Here is a 17,827-nt window from a genome sequence, read left to right as displayed (position 1 = left end):
ATCATAACACACTCAGCCCCCATGCTGGCCTTGCAGTCACCCGTCTCCTTTGACTGCGCCCTCCCCCCCCCCCCCCCCGCCAGCTTTGTACCAGACTGGTGCACTTTCTCAGGAGGTAGCTTGGCCTCCGTCATAAAAACACACGGGATGAGTCCTTCCAACAGACGCAGCCCACAGGAGAGCTGGATGCGGCGGCTTGGTGCTGTGGCCGTGGGCCTGGCCAGACTACATCTTCCAGTGTTTCCTTCCCCGTAGGATTCCGGTCGGGTGGCCCTCACGACTCCCAGGGGGGGATGCGGGTGGAGGCGAGGCAGCAGCCCTGCTGTACTTCTCGCACGTGCTGTCGCTCATCTGCTGGCTCGGGTAGTCAGCTCTGCTGTTCCAGGAGTTTCCAGAGCTTCTGTAGCTCTCATGTGCTGGATGGGTGTATTAACTCCATGGTGAAGGGCCCCGGCTTCTGTACGATGCCCCAAAACCCCGAGGCCAGAGGTGGCAAGATACCCGGACAAGTTTTGCTCGTCGGCCTGGGTCCACGTGTGTCTGTGGGCTCCAGGTTGTTCTCGTTCCTCCTCCTCCCACCCATCATCTCCCCTTCCTGACCCTCCGCCCTGTGGAATTCTGGCTCCAGCATCAGACGTGGAAACAGAGCCTTCCAGAGTGTGCTTAACTGCTCCCATGGTGGTGGCAGCTCAGATCCCTGCACCACGCCACACAGCCTGGCCTCCACCTCCCCCCCACCCCATCCCTCCTCCCTTGGCGCTCCCCCTCCCCAAGGAACGCCCCCCACCCAGGCTATTCAGCGTGGGGCACGAAGGTCCATCCCCCTTGCCTGACTGGGGGCATCTCTGTAGGATGGCTGGCTCCAGCAGTCATCTGCGACCCCTGTCCTGGGTGCCTTATAGTTCAGCTTCTCCTCTGCCCCATCCTGGACATGTGCTGGCATCTCCATCTGGGCAGCCACCTTTCTCCTCCTTAAGCATTTTTCAGTTTCTTACTACATTTGCTGGAGCATGAACGACATGATCTGTTCATCTCCTCCCTCAGCCCCGCTTAACTGATCAAGAATAAGAGAGACCACGAGGAAACTAGAACCCAGGACTAGAGCAAGTGGGTTCGAAGTTTCACGATGGTTCTGAAAGCCTGTCCAGGGGATCATTGGGACTAAGGGGCAGCAGAGTCCATGGAAGAAGCAAGCCCCTTAGACGGTCAGAACAAGGGGCAGTGGGGTGAGGAAGGGCAAAGGGCCCTGGATCGCAGGGTGCCTGGGCAGACAAGCTAAGGAAGTGCCGTAGCAGAGGGCAAAACCTAGCGTTGCATGCGACCAGAGTCCCGGGGAGGCATACAGTCTTTGCTGTGGGGGACGGGAAGAAACTTTCAGAAGAGAGATGGGTTCTGCACAAGGAGCAAGACCTTGTCACTCATCGGAACACAAGCTGGAGCCCAGGTTCGAAACCTCGAGTGGCGTCAGGATCACCTCCAGGGCTTGTTGAAACAGTCCCCAGCCTCACCCCGAGGTGTTCTCCTTCAGTAGTTCGAGGTGGGTGGGGCCCGAGGAATTGCAATTTTGACATGGTCCCTAGTGGTCCTGATGTTGCCGATCTGGAGAACCTTGACCTAGAACAAGAACAGAAGACAGGTCAGCCTGATAGGGACACCTGAATACGAGCTCTGAGATGCCTTACTCACAATCTGCTCCTATCAGCAAGGACAGACACCTGAAATCAGGTCAGAAATTCACACGATACAGACAAGCTGATCTAATCAATAGACTTTGACGTTGGGTGTTTGCCATGGGAAACGACTCTGCTCCCCGGAGCTTGGTCCTTCATCTGTAAAAAGCTATCACATAGGGTTCTGGTAAGAATTGCCAGAGATCAAATATGGAAGGTGCTAGCATGAAGTCTGGCCAGAACAAGCCCTCACTAGACAGAATGACAGCCAGATAGAGGAATTAGAGGGAACGATGGAATGATCACAAGGCTTTCATAGGTATTTGTAGAGCATGTGGGTGTAGTGGGCAGATAGAGGGGAATGTCATCTTAAATGACCAGGTTTGGGTTTCATGGGCAAAGGGAGCCAGTCCCTCCAGAATTTGGGCCTTCTGGTCCCTTAGGCTCTGAATCATACTCATTCTGCTGGACCTCCATGATAATAGTGAGTAGCTGGGGGTGAGGGTGTGTGTACGGGGTAAGAGCAGTGGTACAGGTGATCTTTATTTTTCCTCAGGCAGGGAATGTAAGAAGCTGTCAGGATGGCTCTTCTCCACCAGTTGCATTTTACAGCCTATGATTTGTAGTGAGGGCCGTCATGGCCACAAAGCAGGCAGCATTATTTATATGTTTGTTCCCTGCCTTGTTCCCAGAAGATTTAAGGCAGCTGCACACCCTAGTAAATTAATCCACTATCATTGCCCGTGGGGAGAGGCAGGGTTCCGTTATCAGCCCAGACAGGTCAGCCTGGTGGAGTGGCCTTAGCGGGATACCCCAGTGCCATCTTGCCGTCGGGAGAAGATAACCCCGAGTAGCCGTATGGGGGACTTGTACGAGCACACGCTCCCGAGCCCCCACGCTGATTGTCTGATTTATTAGGCCTAAGGCAGCCCTGAGGATATACATTTCTCACAGGTTACCTGATGATGCTGATGCTGCTGGTCTGGGAGTCCCGCTTTGAGAAGCACTAACTGACCTGGGGAAATTTATGCTGAAGTCTTTCCTCTCAAGGTGTGAGCTCGATACCATGTCCATGCTCCATCGATGACTGGGCCTGTTTTAGGTTCTCTCCCCACCCCCAGAGCTGCCAGGAGCCTCTCACTTGTACCCACCTTCCTCAGGTGTGTCGTGTTCTAGAACTTTCCAACCCTGGCTCCTATGGAAACCCTCAGTCCTCTGGCTCTCACGTTCAGCATCTTGCCCGGAGCCACATCCTCATCAACCATGTTTTCACTGAGACATGGGATGAGCTGATGGGTGGCTCTTCCTGGGCAGAGCAGAGGGAGAGAGAGGACTGAGTCTGTGGTGGCAGATAGACCTGGCTTTGGAAAGAAAGGTGGCCAGGGACGAAAGTGGGTAGATATATTTCTATCTCCTTTTGATTTTCTTTTTTTTTTTTAAGTTTAAAATTTAGTTAACATACAGTGCAATATTGGTTTCAGGAGTAGAATTTATTGACGCATCACTCACATATAACACCCCAGTGCTCATCCCAACAAGTGCCCTCCTTATGCCCATCACCCATCTAGCCCGTCCCCCACCCACCTCTGTTCTCTGTCATTAACAGTCTCTTATGGTTTGCTTCCTTCTCTTTTCCCTCTTCCCCTGTGTTCATCTGTTTATTTCTTAAATTCCACATACAGGTGAAATCATTTGGTATTTGTCTTTCTCTGATTGACTTATTTAGCTTAGTGTCATACTCTCTAGCTCCATCCATATCATTGCAAATGGCAAGATTTCATTCCTTTTTAATGGCTGAGTAATAATACCCCACTGTGTGTGTGTGTGTGTGTGTGTGTGTGTGTGTGTGTGTACACACCACATTGGCGAGGATGTGGAGAAAGGGGAACCCTCTTGCACTGCTGGTGGGAATGCAAACTGGTGCAGCCGCTCTGGAGAACAGTATGGAGGTTCCTCAAAAAACTAAAAATAGAACTACCTTATGATCCAGCAATTGCACTATTAGGTATTTGTCCTTTTGATTTTTCTCAACATTTTCTTTTCTCTAGCTTTCTTTATTGTAAGAATTTAGCATATCATACATATAACATGCAAAATGGAAGATGATAGACTATGTTATTGGTAAGGCTTCTGGTCAACAAGTTATTAGTAGTTAAGTGTTTGGGGAGTCAAAAGTTCTATTCAGATTTTCCATTCTACAGGAGGTTGACACCCTAGCCTCCATGGTGTTGAAGGGTCAACTGCACTTGACACCATGTTGTCTTTCTTCCCTTTCCCTTCCAAAACACATCTTTTTTTTTTTTAATGTTTTATTTATTTCTAGGAGAGAGAGAGAGACAGCGTGAGCAGGGGAGGGTCAGAGAGAGAGGGAGTCACAGACTGAAACAGGCTCCAGGCTCTGAGCTGGCAGCCAGCACAGAGCCCGACGCGGGGCTCGAACCCACGAACCACGAGATCATGACCCAAGCGAAAGTCGGACGCCCAACCGACTAAGCCACCCAGGCGCCCCCCCTTCCAAAACACATCTTAACAAGAGCCTTATCTTGAAGGAATGACCCAAGTGTAGAGATGAGGGGGGCAGGGATCTCCCTTTAGCACTCCTTAGTTCACGTGCTCTCAGCCCCCCAGTTTCCCTTTGGATCCAATTAAATTGCATGAGCAAATAAATATTTTAGTTGAAATGCTCAGTGTCCAGACTAAATTGTTCTGATTTCTGCTCCTGCTTATATTGAAATTTGGACAGGTCCCAGGTGTTGGGGGTACAGAGATCCGTGCAGCATAGTCTTGCCTCCAAAGAGTTCAGTCTAACCCCCATTCCTGCCAGGGTTGGTTGGGGCTCTCTCAGGGGCTTTTCCACCTGGGCTCTGAGTGCAGAAATGGGTCCCTCAGTCCCGTCACATAGTGACATCACATGGTGTTTGTCTTTCTCTATATAACTTATTTTACTTCACATAGTACCCTGTGAATCCATCCACGTTGCCTTGAATGGCAAGATTTGGAAACCAGTCTGGAGGGTCCTCCAGAAAGGAAAACCACCACTGGGCATTTACCCAAAGAAAACGGAAACACCGATTTGAAAAGAACACGCACCCCTGTGTTTTTTGCGGCATAAATTATTTACAACAGTCAAGATGTGGAAACAACCAGAGTGTCCACTAATGGATGAATGGATAAATCTGCGGTTTACATACAATAGAGTATTACTCGGGCATGTAAAAAATACCTTTACTATGGGTGGCCTTGATGGTGGTTTCAAGTCTACACATAGGGAAGAACGAAGCCCAGCAGGTTGTTTATAAAGCAGAGGGAAGGAGCCTAGGAAAGACTCCGTGTCCTGTTGCAGACAGTGACAACAGGAATAGCCATCCCTACTGAGCAGCACATTCCATGGATTAATCACTTACTCCCCAGAGGAGGGCTATAGATGCACCAGAAGGAGCTCACGTCGTTTGGCTACGTGGCCGGTCCAGATTTCAATGTCGTGCTGAGGTCAGACCCCCAGCTCGTGGGTCCCTAACCACGCAGTCCTGAGCAGGCTAGGAAGGGGAGCCGTGTCTTGGCACGGCCCCCGGCACTGAAGGACAGGCCACGGTCATACTGGAGGCTGGTGATTCCTCAGCTGGCACTGAAAATGATGACCGTGCACCTCCCGCCCGTGGTCACCTTCCCCTCCTCTCTTCCAGTGTGTGTGTGGGGGGGGGGGGTGCAGGGTGGCAGGGAGAGGGTTCCAGGAATGTCTGTTCTTGGTCCCGGGAGTGACGAAAACCACAAGCCCAGGGGCTGCGGGTGTCAGCAAAGCTGAGGGACCCTTATGTGTGTGCCTGGGAAGCAGAGAGAGAACTCCGTGTTCATGGAAGCACATAGAAGGAAGTCCCCGGACTTCAGGGGGTGGGGCTTCAGGCGGTGGGGGCAGGTGTCCTGGGAATGCCCAGGGGGCTGCAGAGACCAGTGGTGAGCCTTCCCCACAGGGTCTGCAGGCTCAGAGCAGTGATGAGACGAGCGGGACGCATGGCTGCCTCTCTTGGGTGAGGCTGGGGACGCCCTTAGCACGAGGGGAACATCTCCCTGGAGAAAGCTGCATGCCACGTGGCCCCTCGAGCGCCCACCCAGTTGGTGAGGCCACTAGCTACAGTTTGCACTGATGGAGCCAAAATGAGGCCCTGGCCTCCTCCCAACGCTGGCACCCCCAGTGACAAGAGACAGCCCCTGCCTCTGCTCCCAGCCCTGGCTCAGCCTGCCTTCCTGTCCTTGTCCCTGAGAAGGGGCGCAAGGAAGAACAGGTGTTTTGCAGCTCGGCACAGCCTTCTCTCCTACTCCAGACTTCTGGCTGCGCTGGGACAAGGTAAGAGGGCTGGGGCAGAAGGAGATCATTGTTCCTAACTGCCCAAGGAGGGAACTTCGGATCTCTGTCCTCGAACCGGGAGCAGAGCCTGGATAAACAAAGCACTGGATGTTTCCATCCCAGGGAGCCAAACTGCCTCTGTGCAGTAGTCTCCTAAGGCTGCTCTGACAGTTGACTACAGACTGGGGGGCTCCAACGGCAGGCATGGATTTCCTCACGCTTCTGGAGGCTGGAAGTCTGAGACCAAGCTGTGGGCAGGACCGGCTTCCTCTGTGCCCTCTCTCCTTGCCTTGTAGATGGCCGTCTCTCCATTCCCCGACGTGGTCATCACTCCCTGTGTCCATGTCCACACTCCCTCTTCTTATGAGGACAGCAGCCACATTGGATCAGGGCCCACCCCCAATGACTTCGTTTTCACTTAGTCACTTCTTTAAAGGCCAGTTTTCAAATACAGTCTGTTCTGAGGTACGCAGCAGGGTAGGGACTTCAACAAGTATTTTGAGGGGACCGCATGAGTTTCGCTCCTGAATCCTCCATTCCACGTGGCCCCACTGTGGCCCCGTGGGAAGCACGCCTGTTTCCTGGAACGCTGGCTCAAAATGATGCCAACAGCCTGCCAGGGAGAGTGACAGCCGCCGCGGCTGCCCACGCGTGTTCCCGTTGCCACGGACGGATGGATGGCAAGGCCAGAAGTGGCAGGAACACCATCTGTGGGCACCAGCAGGGACAGCTAGCTTTGAGAATGCAGGTGCTCTTGCAGCGACTCATCCTACAGATGGCTGCGACTTTGGGAAAGAAGAATGTCCAGAAAATGTAGTTTATGCTGCGAGAAAAGGCAGTTTGCAAAGCAGATAGGACGCTATGGTTCTATTTTAAAAGAACGTAGGTGTCCACGTGCACATGTGACCATGCCCTGCACGTGTGCAAGAAGAGAAGTCTGAGGGCACAGCCCTCAGTGGGGCTGCCTTTATGAGCAGGAAGATGGGCGGTTGCCATTTCTGGAAGTTCTTGCCGGTGTTTGCCGTGTTTTCTAGGATGACTTTATATGACTCTTGCAACATAAAAGAGAGAAAGGGCTACATAGCAAAGGAAAAGGGAGCCCCAGAGAAGGTAAATGCTTTGCCTCGGAGCTGGGAGGCAGTGACTGGGATTGGGATTTCTGGGCCAGGACTTGAAGTGTGTCAAAAATCCAGAAAGAACCAAATTAAAAGCACCAGATCAATGAAAGAGTGCTTAGTAAGAGTTTATGGTGCACATATGAGCAGTTTGCTAACTTGGAGCTTTGAAGCTCAAAACCAACAGGGAGCTCAGAGGCATGAGGTACAGGATGGCTTGTGAAGTGAAAATGAGGAAGTCATTGAACCTTGATAATTTGTCATTACGTGGGGGTTTCCGGACCACAGGAGATTAGTTAAGAGTGATGATCTTACCCCATCTTTAGGAACATGACTGAAATCTCTTTGGTGTTTATCAGAGGCGTTGACAAATACCCTAAGTTGCTTTTCACATATGGTCCATGAAATACTAGGTTCCCTTTTGCTTGCGTGGTTTAAGTGGGTTTTGTCTGCCCTGGGAATTTTCAAGTCCGGTCTCCATTTTGTAGTTAATTTTAACAGCTGTCAGAGTTCGGGGTTGGGGTCCAAGAGAGAATGACGTGTCCATGGAGGGGATGAACAAATTTGCCCAGAGTCAAGATGGCCAGAAGAGGATGGAGATACGGAGGAGGCTGGGATCCCCTCCGTACAGCTGTACAAAGCAGCCGCAAATAAACTATCTGGCTGTGCCTAAGAAAACCCTGCAGATGGATGTCCAAGCAAGAGCAGATAACTGCATCAAAGAGATGAATAGAGTTGAAAGACGACATTTAATGTCCCTCCTAACCCTGAGATTCTGTGATTCTGTAAAAAATGCAAAAGCCCTAAGTTGAGCTATCTTTGAGGACACGGTGACATTTGATGCTAAGAGCATCTGTTGATATTTTCTTTGAAATCTGCACTGTGCCACCCCTACCTGTAAGGATGACCTGCTGGACGTAGGACTACTCCGTAAATCTCCATAGCAACTCTTTCAGCAGAAGTATATTTTTAGGGGGATCCGAAGGCAGAAAGAGAGCGTGGCATTATTTTTTTCATTTATGCACATTTCATGTCCGAGTTAACTACCATTTAATGAAATGGCATTTCTGAGATTCTTTCTTTACCTATATTTTAATACCATTATGTGTAATGGGTTCCCAGTTTGGGCAGGATTTGCAGAGGGGCTAATCATTTACAGGGGTTCTGCCTGGACCAGTAACATTTCCAGTCTCAGAGGACATTGATGTAGAGGCTGTTTCATAAGCGGGAGAGACTGACCATAACTCAAACGCGGTCCGACGCTTGCTGGCTCAGATCACCAGCAAGAGAAGGCAGTGCAGATAGGAGCGTTTTCATTTCATAATGAGCAGAAGATTCCAAGGAAATGTGTCCTTAAACTCCGACAAGTCACGAACAAGACGATTTGCTCTGGCCTCCATCTGCTCGAAATGTGCTCCCAATTTCTTTTTCCCTCTCCAGATTTTACCTGTTCCACTAGAGCCATTTCAAATTCATATTCTTCCTCTATCCATCCAACCCTGGTGCATCCATCTCAACTGATTGCTTTCTCCTATAAATTTCCTAGAGCAATTATTGACAGTTCCCTGCACTGCTTTGGGCCGTGTCTCATTACGCTCTTGAATATCTATTAAAACATTTTTGTGTGCTCCTGTCTCCTCAGTGTCAAGCCAAGTGCTGTGAAAACAGTAGGCATTCAATAAAGATCCTCTGTATGTTTTGAAGATCATGGTGACGGTGAGCAGTAATTGTCCACTGCACATTGATTTTGTACTTGGCTGAGGCTGACCTTGATGGTGGCCCTCTTTGTCCCTCCACCCTGCCATCATCACAAGTGACCTTAGCATCTACAGGGCTGCCCCTTCTAGCACACTGGCGCTCTCTGATTCTTGGCTTTCTCCTCCCTCCACTGACCTCCTGTGCTTGGTTTCATACCCCCACTCTTGCGACCATACCTCCAGAGCCTGTCATAACCTACACAGCAGTAATGCGGACGTACATCCCCTGATTCATCTTTGCTTGAACCACTGCCTCTCCCACTGTGGGCATTCTTTGATGGCATCAGAACCTGGAGCACACCACCCCCTCTTCTTTCTGGCAGGGGGCTCCTTTTCCATCACCCCCTCCTTACCTACTTTAGATTTCAGGGCTCATCATTTCAGTTACGCCGTTAACTACATAATAAACTCTCTGCTCCCTCCATCTCTTTGTGATACACACACGGCAGAGCCTCAACATGGACGGGTCTCTTCCCGATGAACTCGGGCCCTGAGTGGTGTTAGGGACCCTTACTGCAGGGAAGACAGGCTCCTGGTCACCAGCCCCACAGTGTTAGGGCGGTTCCAACTCTCCATAGCTAGTGTTTCAGTTTGGCCACCCTCCCAATCCAAACTTCTGGCCACCCTTCTCCCAGGTACCAAGGGAGCACATCTGTCACAGAGGAAGCAAGAGTATCCTCATCTTCATGGCTACAGACACAGACTTATAGAGATATCACCACCTTCCCCTCTTTCCCTTCTATTGCACTGGAGGAATGCCGTCTTTTCCTAAGTGGGTTCTGCCACCCACACTCAGGGTGCAACCCCACGTCTTCACAGGCTCTCTGTGCTGCTTATTGATAAGCCCTTTACTCTCCTCTTTCCTCAGCCTTCCCCTGCCCTCAAATGGGTCTGTCCTACTGATCTTCAAACATGCCGGAGCTCTTGCATGAAAAAACAAAACAGAGGTGGCTGGCTGGCTCAGTTGTTTGAGCATCCAACTCTTGATTTCAGCTCAGGTCGTGATCCGAGGGCCTTGGGATCAAACAAACCCCACTTCAGGCTCTGTGCTGAGTGTGGAGACTGTTTGGGATTCTCTCTCTCTGTCTCTCTCTCTCTTGTTCTCTCTCTCTCTCTCTCTCTGTCTGCCCCTCACTCACGTTCATGCTCTCTCTCTCTCTCTAAAAAAAAATGAAAAATGATATAAAGAATAGATGGATGGATGGATGGATAGATAACAAAACAGATCAATCTCATATTTGCTGGCATCCACAACTCTTAAATTTTGTTCACCACTTCCTCACCTCCTACCCATTCCTGTAGCAGATTGTCTCCTCCAAAGATAACCAAGGTAAATCCCACCCCTCCTTCTCGTCTGACAATGTAACATTGACATGGCTCCACTGAGAAATTGGGACCTGGGAAGACCTTTGGAACTGTCTCAGCCAATAGAATGTGGTCCAGTATTGCTGTTCGACCTCAGAGGTTAGGTCATAACAGGCAACATGGTGCTTCTCTTTCTCTCAACACACATCTTGAGAGCCTTGAGCCAACATGGAGGAAGTTCTGGTTTCCCCCAAAGCCACCATGCTGGGATAGCCATGCGGAGAGGCCACATGGACACAAAGAGAGATGCCCAAGGTGGCCCCAGTGCTCTAGCCCTGCTGTTTTCCTAGTCTCAACCACCAGGCATGGGCATGAGGAAGACATTGGATGAATCCAGGCTCCCGCCTTTGAGTTGCCCTAACTCACACTGAGGAGACAAAGCCATCCCCAGGGAGCCTTGCCCAAATTGTAAACTCACAGGCAAAACTTATGAGCAAAGATACTGTTATAGTCATAGTTCTGGAGTAGTTTGTTAGCCCACTCAAGTCTTAGAATATCCCAGGCCGCTTCTTCCCTATCGCATGCTTACAATGGCTCTTACTTACTAGGCTTACCGTATTGCCAAGTCTGGCAGATGCTTTTTGGACCTTCTCTCTCTGGACAATTAGCCTCTACACTGTTGACCGCCTGACCCTGAAGTGCTGGTTTCCCTTGGGATCCATTGTATAACGCTCTTGTGGACTCTCTTGGTTTTCTTCTGCATCCCAGACTACTACTTTCTCCTTTATACATGATTTGTCCCTAACTATTAAATGCAGAAATTCTTCAAGACTCAAGCCTAGTCTTTCTTCTGTTTCCATTCTCTGCTCCCTACTCCCCAATCTGGGCAGATTCCTTCAGGCTCACATGTGTGTGAACCCTTTCTGTGGACAAGCCACAGTTTATGTCTCCTCTGGGCTCCTGACCTGTATGCTCAGTTTCCTGCTGGCAATTTCCTCTTGGGAATGTCAGTGTTACCTCGTTTTCAACATGGCCAAGATTTCAAGACTGTACTCATGATCTGCTCCTCTCTTCGCCAGCTCTGCTCAGTCATTGCTTGGACTCTGTCCTACCTAGACTTTGAGTAAGACAGGGGATGTTCTTGTTCTCATGGAGTTTTTGTTTCAGGTACTTGGAGCAGACAAATCCACAGACGTGGAGATAAATAAATAGAAGGATAGTGACAAATACCAGACAGCCAGTTTTACAAAGGTAACATGCTGATGACAGTCTGGGCCATCATGAAGAGAGGACATGAAAGCAGAGACACGAACGATAAAAAGAGCCATTGTGCAAATGAAAAATGAAACACTGGTACAGGATATGAGGTGGATGAAGCTTGGAAACATTGTGCTAATGGAAGGAAGCCAGTCGCGAAAGACCGCATGTGTAGGATTCCACTTATAGGACATGTCCAGAAGGGGACAAATCTATAGAGACAGAGCAGATGGTGGTTGCCTGGAGCTAGAATTGGAGGGAAATGGAGAGCGGCTGCTAACGGGTCCAGGATTTCTTTTGGGAATGATGAAAATATTCTAAACCCAATTGGGGTGATCATTGCACGACTCTGTGACCATACGGTAAACTATCGACTTCTACACTTCGAGTAAGCGGATCGTGTGGTTTGTGAATGCTATCCCAATAAGCTTCTGTTAAAATAAAACCGAGCCACTACATAGAGACTGGGAGGTGGGAGCATTCATGGCAGAGAGAACAGTGATGAAAAAGACCCACAAAATCTTGGAATTGGTGGAAAAGTCAATGATCCCACTGCACTCTCTGGACAGTGAAGTTGATGATGGGATGTGGAGTGAAGGGGAAGGCACCAGCCGATCGGGCGGGGAAGCCGGACCTGGGGCTTGAATTCTGTCCTAAATGGGATGGAAACCATGATGTTGAGGAGGGAGGTGCCATGATCTGGCTTAGAAAGATCCCTCCAGCTTCCGGGTGGAGAAGGGACAGTAAGAGACATAGAGGCCAGGAGACCAGTGTGGAGGCTGCCGCAGGAGTCCAGGCAATTGGTCAGACTAGAGTGGGCTGCGGGGAGAATGGGGTGTAGCAGAGCTGGGTTTGGGAGCTGCTGTCGACAGAATCTGTGGGTGCATTCAACGCGGAGGGACGAGGGCATGAGAAGGACCGAGGATGATCCCTAGAAGCTTCTCTTAGCTCCTTAGTAGAATAACATATTCCACAAAGGTGGAGGCCACACAATCCTTTGCTCTAGTTTTCACCTTTCTGCCTCTTGGCCAAGGCAAAACCAAGAATCAAAACCAGAGCGGAGTCCCACCAGCTGGGATGTGGAGGGAGGTCCTCAAAAGGGCTCGTGTGATATACCAGCATTGTGCGGTTAGGTCTACACCCGCCCTCCCTTGCCAGAACACAGTTTCGATCTTCAGCTTATTTGGTAACTTCTTTTGTCATGCAGTGAAAATTAAATTCAGCCAGAGTGACGAAAACCCTTGATGTTTATGCACAAACCCGGGTGCTTTCTGCGGGAAACCTTGTCATCGGTCCAGAAGAGTCACAGGTCCAGAATAACCTTGAACTGGACCTGTCGGAACTCCTGGCTGGGAAGGAACACTTTCTTCACAGTCCCCTTTTGACCCTGAGGTCTGAATGTTTTGTGGGCCAGCCTTGAAACATTAAAGCGGCTTGTGTCTATGGGCACATCTGGGCCCCGAGCCAATGTGTTGCTTAATCTTTAAGCTGTGTATTCCTTTAACGCAATAGTAATTTGCGTCTCCTGATTACCTGTTTATTACCTGCCAGATAAAAGAGTGATCCAGAACACTGCACGTTGCCCCACCAGAGGGAAGGCGCCGAGCTGTGCCATGGGTCTGTGTGGCCGGGAAGCCTGTGAACGAGGGAAGAGGGAGGAAACCAAAGCATCTCTCTCCGTGATAAGCTTAATTGTTTTAAGCAGGGGGATTTCAAGTCGCACACACCTGGGATCGGCATTCAGCTTACAGGTTTTTGCTAAGCTTGTGTGACAGGATAATCTCCTTTGTTCAATGCCCGAGGAGGGTATTTTCTGCATTATTAGACGAGTCAATGAAGATAAAACAAAATATTAACTATTTTAAGCTGCACCAGTCCACCCCAAAGAAGTTAAGCTGCCTCTTCTAATCGTGCCCAGCCTCTCTGTCCTAAGGAGACGGGGCTGAGCTGCTGGGCGTGGGGTGCGGGGTTTGCGAGGACCCCGGTCCACCCCGCCCCCGACACCTGTCAGATGCCAGCTTCACCTTTCCTGTGCTTTTGTTTCTGTCTCGGGGATGATTTGTGGAACTGGGAGCCTTGTTTCCAGGCAGGGAAAGAAAGAAATGAAAGGTAAATGACATCCACAGCGGCGTGACATCCATCCACATATTTTTAAAAGGCATCTATGTCCCTTTTGCAATTATGTTAAATCAGCTAATCCTGTGTCTGGGCTTTGGCAGCTTGGAAACATCAGGGCAGTTCGGAAGCAGGATGCTATGATGTGTAAGCTGCTGCTGCTGCCTCTGCATCTGGGATACTGTCACATTTGCAGTCGGCTTTTTAAGGCAGAAACCTGGCCATCGTCACCTGAAACGGTGATAGCGTTTGACCACTTGTCTGGCCCCTTAGGAGCCAGCACGGTCATTAAAACCCGAGGGGTGAGCACACAGCCCTTTTTTCTGGCAGGTCAGCTGAGCCGCTGGTGTTTTACTGGAGCCGCTGGCCTTACTGGTTTCCGGGATGGGTCCCGGAGCTGTCAGGTTGAGCCCCATCCTCCAGATCCCAGGCCCCCGGGTGTGGCCTCCACCTTGCAGATTAAGAACCTGTAGGGGGTATCCCGGGCTCCAGGCTTCACTTCTTTTCGGAGGACCGGTCCCTGCCCTGGTGACAAGCCTCACACCCACAGGCTGCCACGTGACATGGGCCTGGCCAGCTTCGGGGTCTTTGCCTGGCTGCGGAACGTCAGGGGTCTGCAGGAGAAGGCCATAACCACCTGTGTGGGCGCACGCGCGCCCGTGACCCCGAGCGCGGACAGCCCCTCACCCGCGTCCCCCTGGGGCTACTCGCCTACCCGCCCTGCCAACTCCTGTCTCTGTTAGTTCTTGTGCTCAGCGCCCTTCTGGGTGTTTACATTTGCTGTCTTATTTAATCCTCCCAAGAATGTTTATGAAGTGAGTATAATTATCTCTGTTTTGTAGCTAAGGAAACACTTGGCTTCCCTGAGCCTGAAACTTGCCCGTAGCTAATAAGTTTGTGGCAGAGCTACGACTCACACCAGAGCCTGTGTCCTTGCCTGAGATGCCCCCAGGGACCCTGAAACCAGGATTTGGGGCAAAGGCTTTATTTCGGGGGGATGATCCCCAAAAGCACTGTGAAAGGGAACCAAAGCAGTGGATGGGCTTTGCTGCTGCAGCAGGCTGTGCCCTGGGGGGGAGGGGAGGAGGGGACCCTCTAAGAACCCAGGTAGGAAAACCTCAGCATTTTCCTAGGAGAGAAGGGAGGGTCTTTTTTTTTTTTTTTTAAATTAGAGCTTATTGAGATGTAAATCACATGCTAATCGGTTCTCCCCTTTAAAGTGTGTGTGTTTTGGATTTCTTGGTTTTGGTTTTGGTTTTTACGGCAGCCTAAAGCTGCAGGAAGAGCACTGTACGGGGAGTCAGGAGGGTCACCTGGCCTCAGTGTCACCACCAGTGCAATGGACTTCTTCGGTAACTACCCTTCCCCAGAGACTCAGTTTGCCTGGTAGGAAGCCCAGGGGCCAGAACTCACCCAGGGGTCGGGCCGCTGCTCAAAGCCGCTTTTAGTGTGTTTGTTCACCGCGCTGTGTAACCACTACCACCGTCGGTTTTATAACAGTTTCGCCACCCCCAAAGGAAACCCCATCGCTCTTCGCCATCATCCCCCAGCCTCTACATCCCTCCCAGCCTAGACGGCCACTCGTGGACTTTCTGTCTCCAGATTTGTCTGACGCTGGGGCTTCTGTCCCCCCAAATCCTGTCCTCCATCAGCCGGGCCGCTCCTGAGGCCGATTCCCTGACACGTCCAGCCTTCCCAGAGTGCCGGCCCCCAGGCCAGCCCGGAGAACACAGAGCACATGGACTCAGAGGGCTGGGAGCTGGAGGCCACAGCGGCGGGGGCGGGGGCGGGGGGGCAGGGGGTGCGCAGGGATGTGGGCTGGGTTCTGTCTACACCGCCCAGGCTGGGTTCCTCTACTCATGCCTTATCGTCTCTGCTTCCGTCCATTAAATCACACCTCTTTTCTCCCAAGATCCAGGGAGGCTGATGTGAAAAGTCTCTGCTCCTCAAGTCCATCCCATTGTCTGTCCTGTTCCCAGGTGGGAGAGGTGTGTCGCTTTGGAGAGCGCCGTCAGGGCGTGGGGACTGGCCGGGGAGGCGGTGCGGCTGGGTGGGCTTCCTGGGGACCAGCATCCAGGCGCAAAGCTGTGCTTGCACAGCTTGGAGTTTGCAGGGATCCGACCGGAAGCCAGGGGCCCGGGTGGGGGCCGTCGGGGGTGGAGGGCATGAGGAAGTGGAGATGACAGGGGGGTGGGAAAGGCAGATCCTGCAAGTGGGCTCTCAGGGACCTTGGTAAGGAGTTCGGATTTTCTTCCAAAGCAAGGGGAAACCCTGAAGACTGGTAAGGAGGAATGTGACCTGATTTCCTGTTGAGACCTAGTCCGTTTGCTTAGGACTTCAGCCCTTCAGCATTGGATTCCTGTTGGCCTTCTCCAGCCCCACCTGTTTCTCATCTAGCCATTAAACTCCATCCCAGTGACACGGGCCCTGTCACTAGCACCCTTACTAGCCGAAATAGCACTTAGTGCAAATTAGGATAAGGCACGAGACACTGTAGTGCCATCTGCTGGAAGACCTTTGTAATTAATGTACATGTCAATGATGGTGCCCCTTGGAGTTGGGCAGTGTACAACCTACACAACTGTATAGGGCAACCCTGCCCACCACCCACGAGAAACTTCTCTGACACTGTTGCTTGGATTATCCAGGGCTCCCTCCTCTTGTCAGACATCCCGGAATCCTGCTTCTGCTTGACATTTTTGGTAGCCACTGCCATATGCCACCATACTCCTAGGACCCATGTCCCATCGCCTGGATGGAGAGGAATTTTTTCTTTTATCAGCAGTGGAGTTTCCTCAACGCTGACCCTCTGCTAACAAACAGCTAATTTGGGATCCATCCTCCCAAACTATGGGATGTGTCCTGCATCACTGAGGTCACCTTTCCTTGCCCAGCTGTGTTAGAGGCGGTGCGACAGGGAGAAGGCACCTAGGCTGGTGGTGTTTCCAGCTCTCTCCCAGTCACCTGTGTGGACAGCCCCTGACTTCAGCATCTAGGTCAGCCTAGCTGCCCGGGTCTCCCATGAGGTCTGCGGTCCCCCCAACGGCTTCTCCAGGGGAGATGCCCCGGAAGAAAATGCCTGCCCGGGCCATCGGCACAAAGGCTCAGAGAGCAGCCTTGCCTTCTGGCTCCCTTGGTGTCCCTGGTGCCCCCTGGGAGATGTGGGGGGCGGGGCATGTTTCTGAGGCTCTCAGCTCCACCACCTGGGGAGTGGCCCCTTCAGCTGAGCCACGTTTATACCAGTAGTGACTGTGCCCCAGCGCTGCCCTAGGTAGGCATTGCTCTTCCTGTCCCTTCTGACAGCCAGTGACAGCCAGCGTGGACTCGGCTCCCTGCGTGTGGGAAAAGGTGGGCAGTGAAGGAGGGGGCTTGGGGGAGAAGCAGGCCCGGGGCCCAGGTTGCCTGTCGAGGGAAATATTTCATTCTTGTCTAATGGGCCAAGATTCCTTTAGCTACAACCTGCTCTCCTCTTTTCGAGCACTGCGACTTCCCAGAATGGCAAATGGAAACTGAAACAGTACATTAAATAGCATTTCTATGCAATTAAAACACATTAAAATGGCAATTAAGTCTCACAAACAGCCTTCTCTATGTTCCCGTGTTGATTAGGCTGTTTGTGCCGTTTCTCAAGGAGGATTGTTGTAACTAAAGGCTGAGTTGTCTTTTTACAGATCGAGCCATTCCATGGGAAGCAAGGGACCCTGGATTCGAAGTCTTTTATCCTTCCCTTGGCAATTTTGGTTTATTTTTACTTTTATTTCTTGATGATGGAAAATTTCTAGCTCATGCAAAAGTAGAACAGCATAACACACCTCCACGCATGCATCACCCAGCTTCCGCAATTATCAACTCACGGGCAATCTCCCCTTGGTTATTATTTTTCCTAAAGAGAAAAACATGAAGGTAGATTTTGGTAAAAGAAATTGACGTGGATTACAAGCTTTCTGTATCCAGGAGACGGCCCGCCCCCTCCCCGCAGAATGCAGCCGGATGGGGTGGGGGGACATTCCTGGGCAGATGTCACTGCTCGCTTCCTACCGAAGCTTGGCCACTGTAGAACAAACTAGATCACCCATCTTGCTGCCATTTTCCCATGTGGGGGCTTCATGGTCTAGAAGGGACTTCAGGGGGCTGCCAGTAAGACCTGATGAGGCCTCGCTTCCCAGGAACGCTCCCTAAGGTTCCCTTGGTGGCGCCCCTCCCTCCCATTCACGAATGCAGACCCCTCTTCACAGGGGCTCATCTCTTCTTCTCCTTTGCTTTCCC

The 17,827-nt window shown here is 51.2% G+C and overlaps 1 protein-coding gene across 2 annotated transcripts in view; it reads left to right on the top strand.

Moving 5' to 3' along the window:
• The window catches only part of GALNT17 (polypeptide N-acetylgalactosaminyltransferase 17), a 445,667-nt gene that overhangs the window by 275,350 nt on the left and 152,490 nt on the right, over window positions 1-17,827 (top strand). The gene's annotated exons all lie outside the window — the stretch shown is intronic.

Source organism: Hyaena hyaena, unplaced genomic scaffold, assembly GCF_003009895.1.
Source record: "Hyaena hyaena isolate Hyena2069 unplaced genomic scaffold, ASM300989v1 scaffold_135, whole genome shotgun sequence".
Classification (NCBI taxonomy): Eukaryota; Metazoa; Chordata; class Mammalia; order Carnivora; family Hyaenidae; genus Hyaena; species Hyaena hyaena.
The sequence above is the reverse complement of the archived record's forward strand: the minus strand, read 5'-3'. Positions and strand labels throughout refer to the sequence as shown.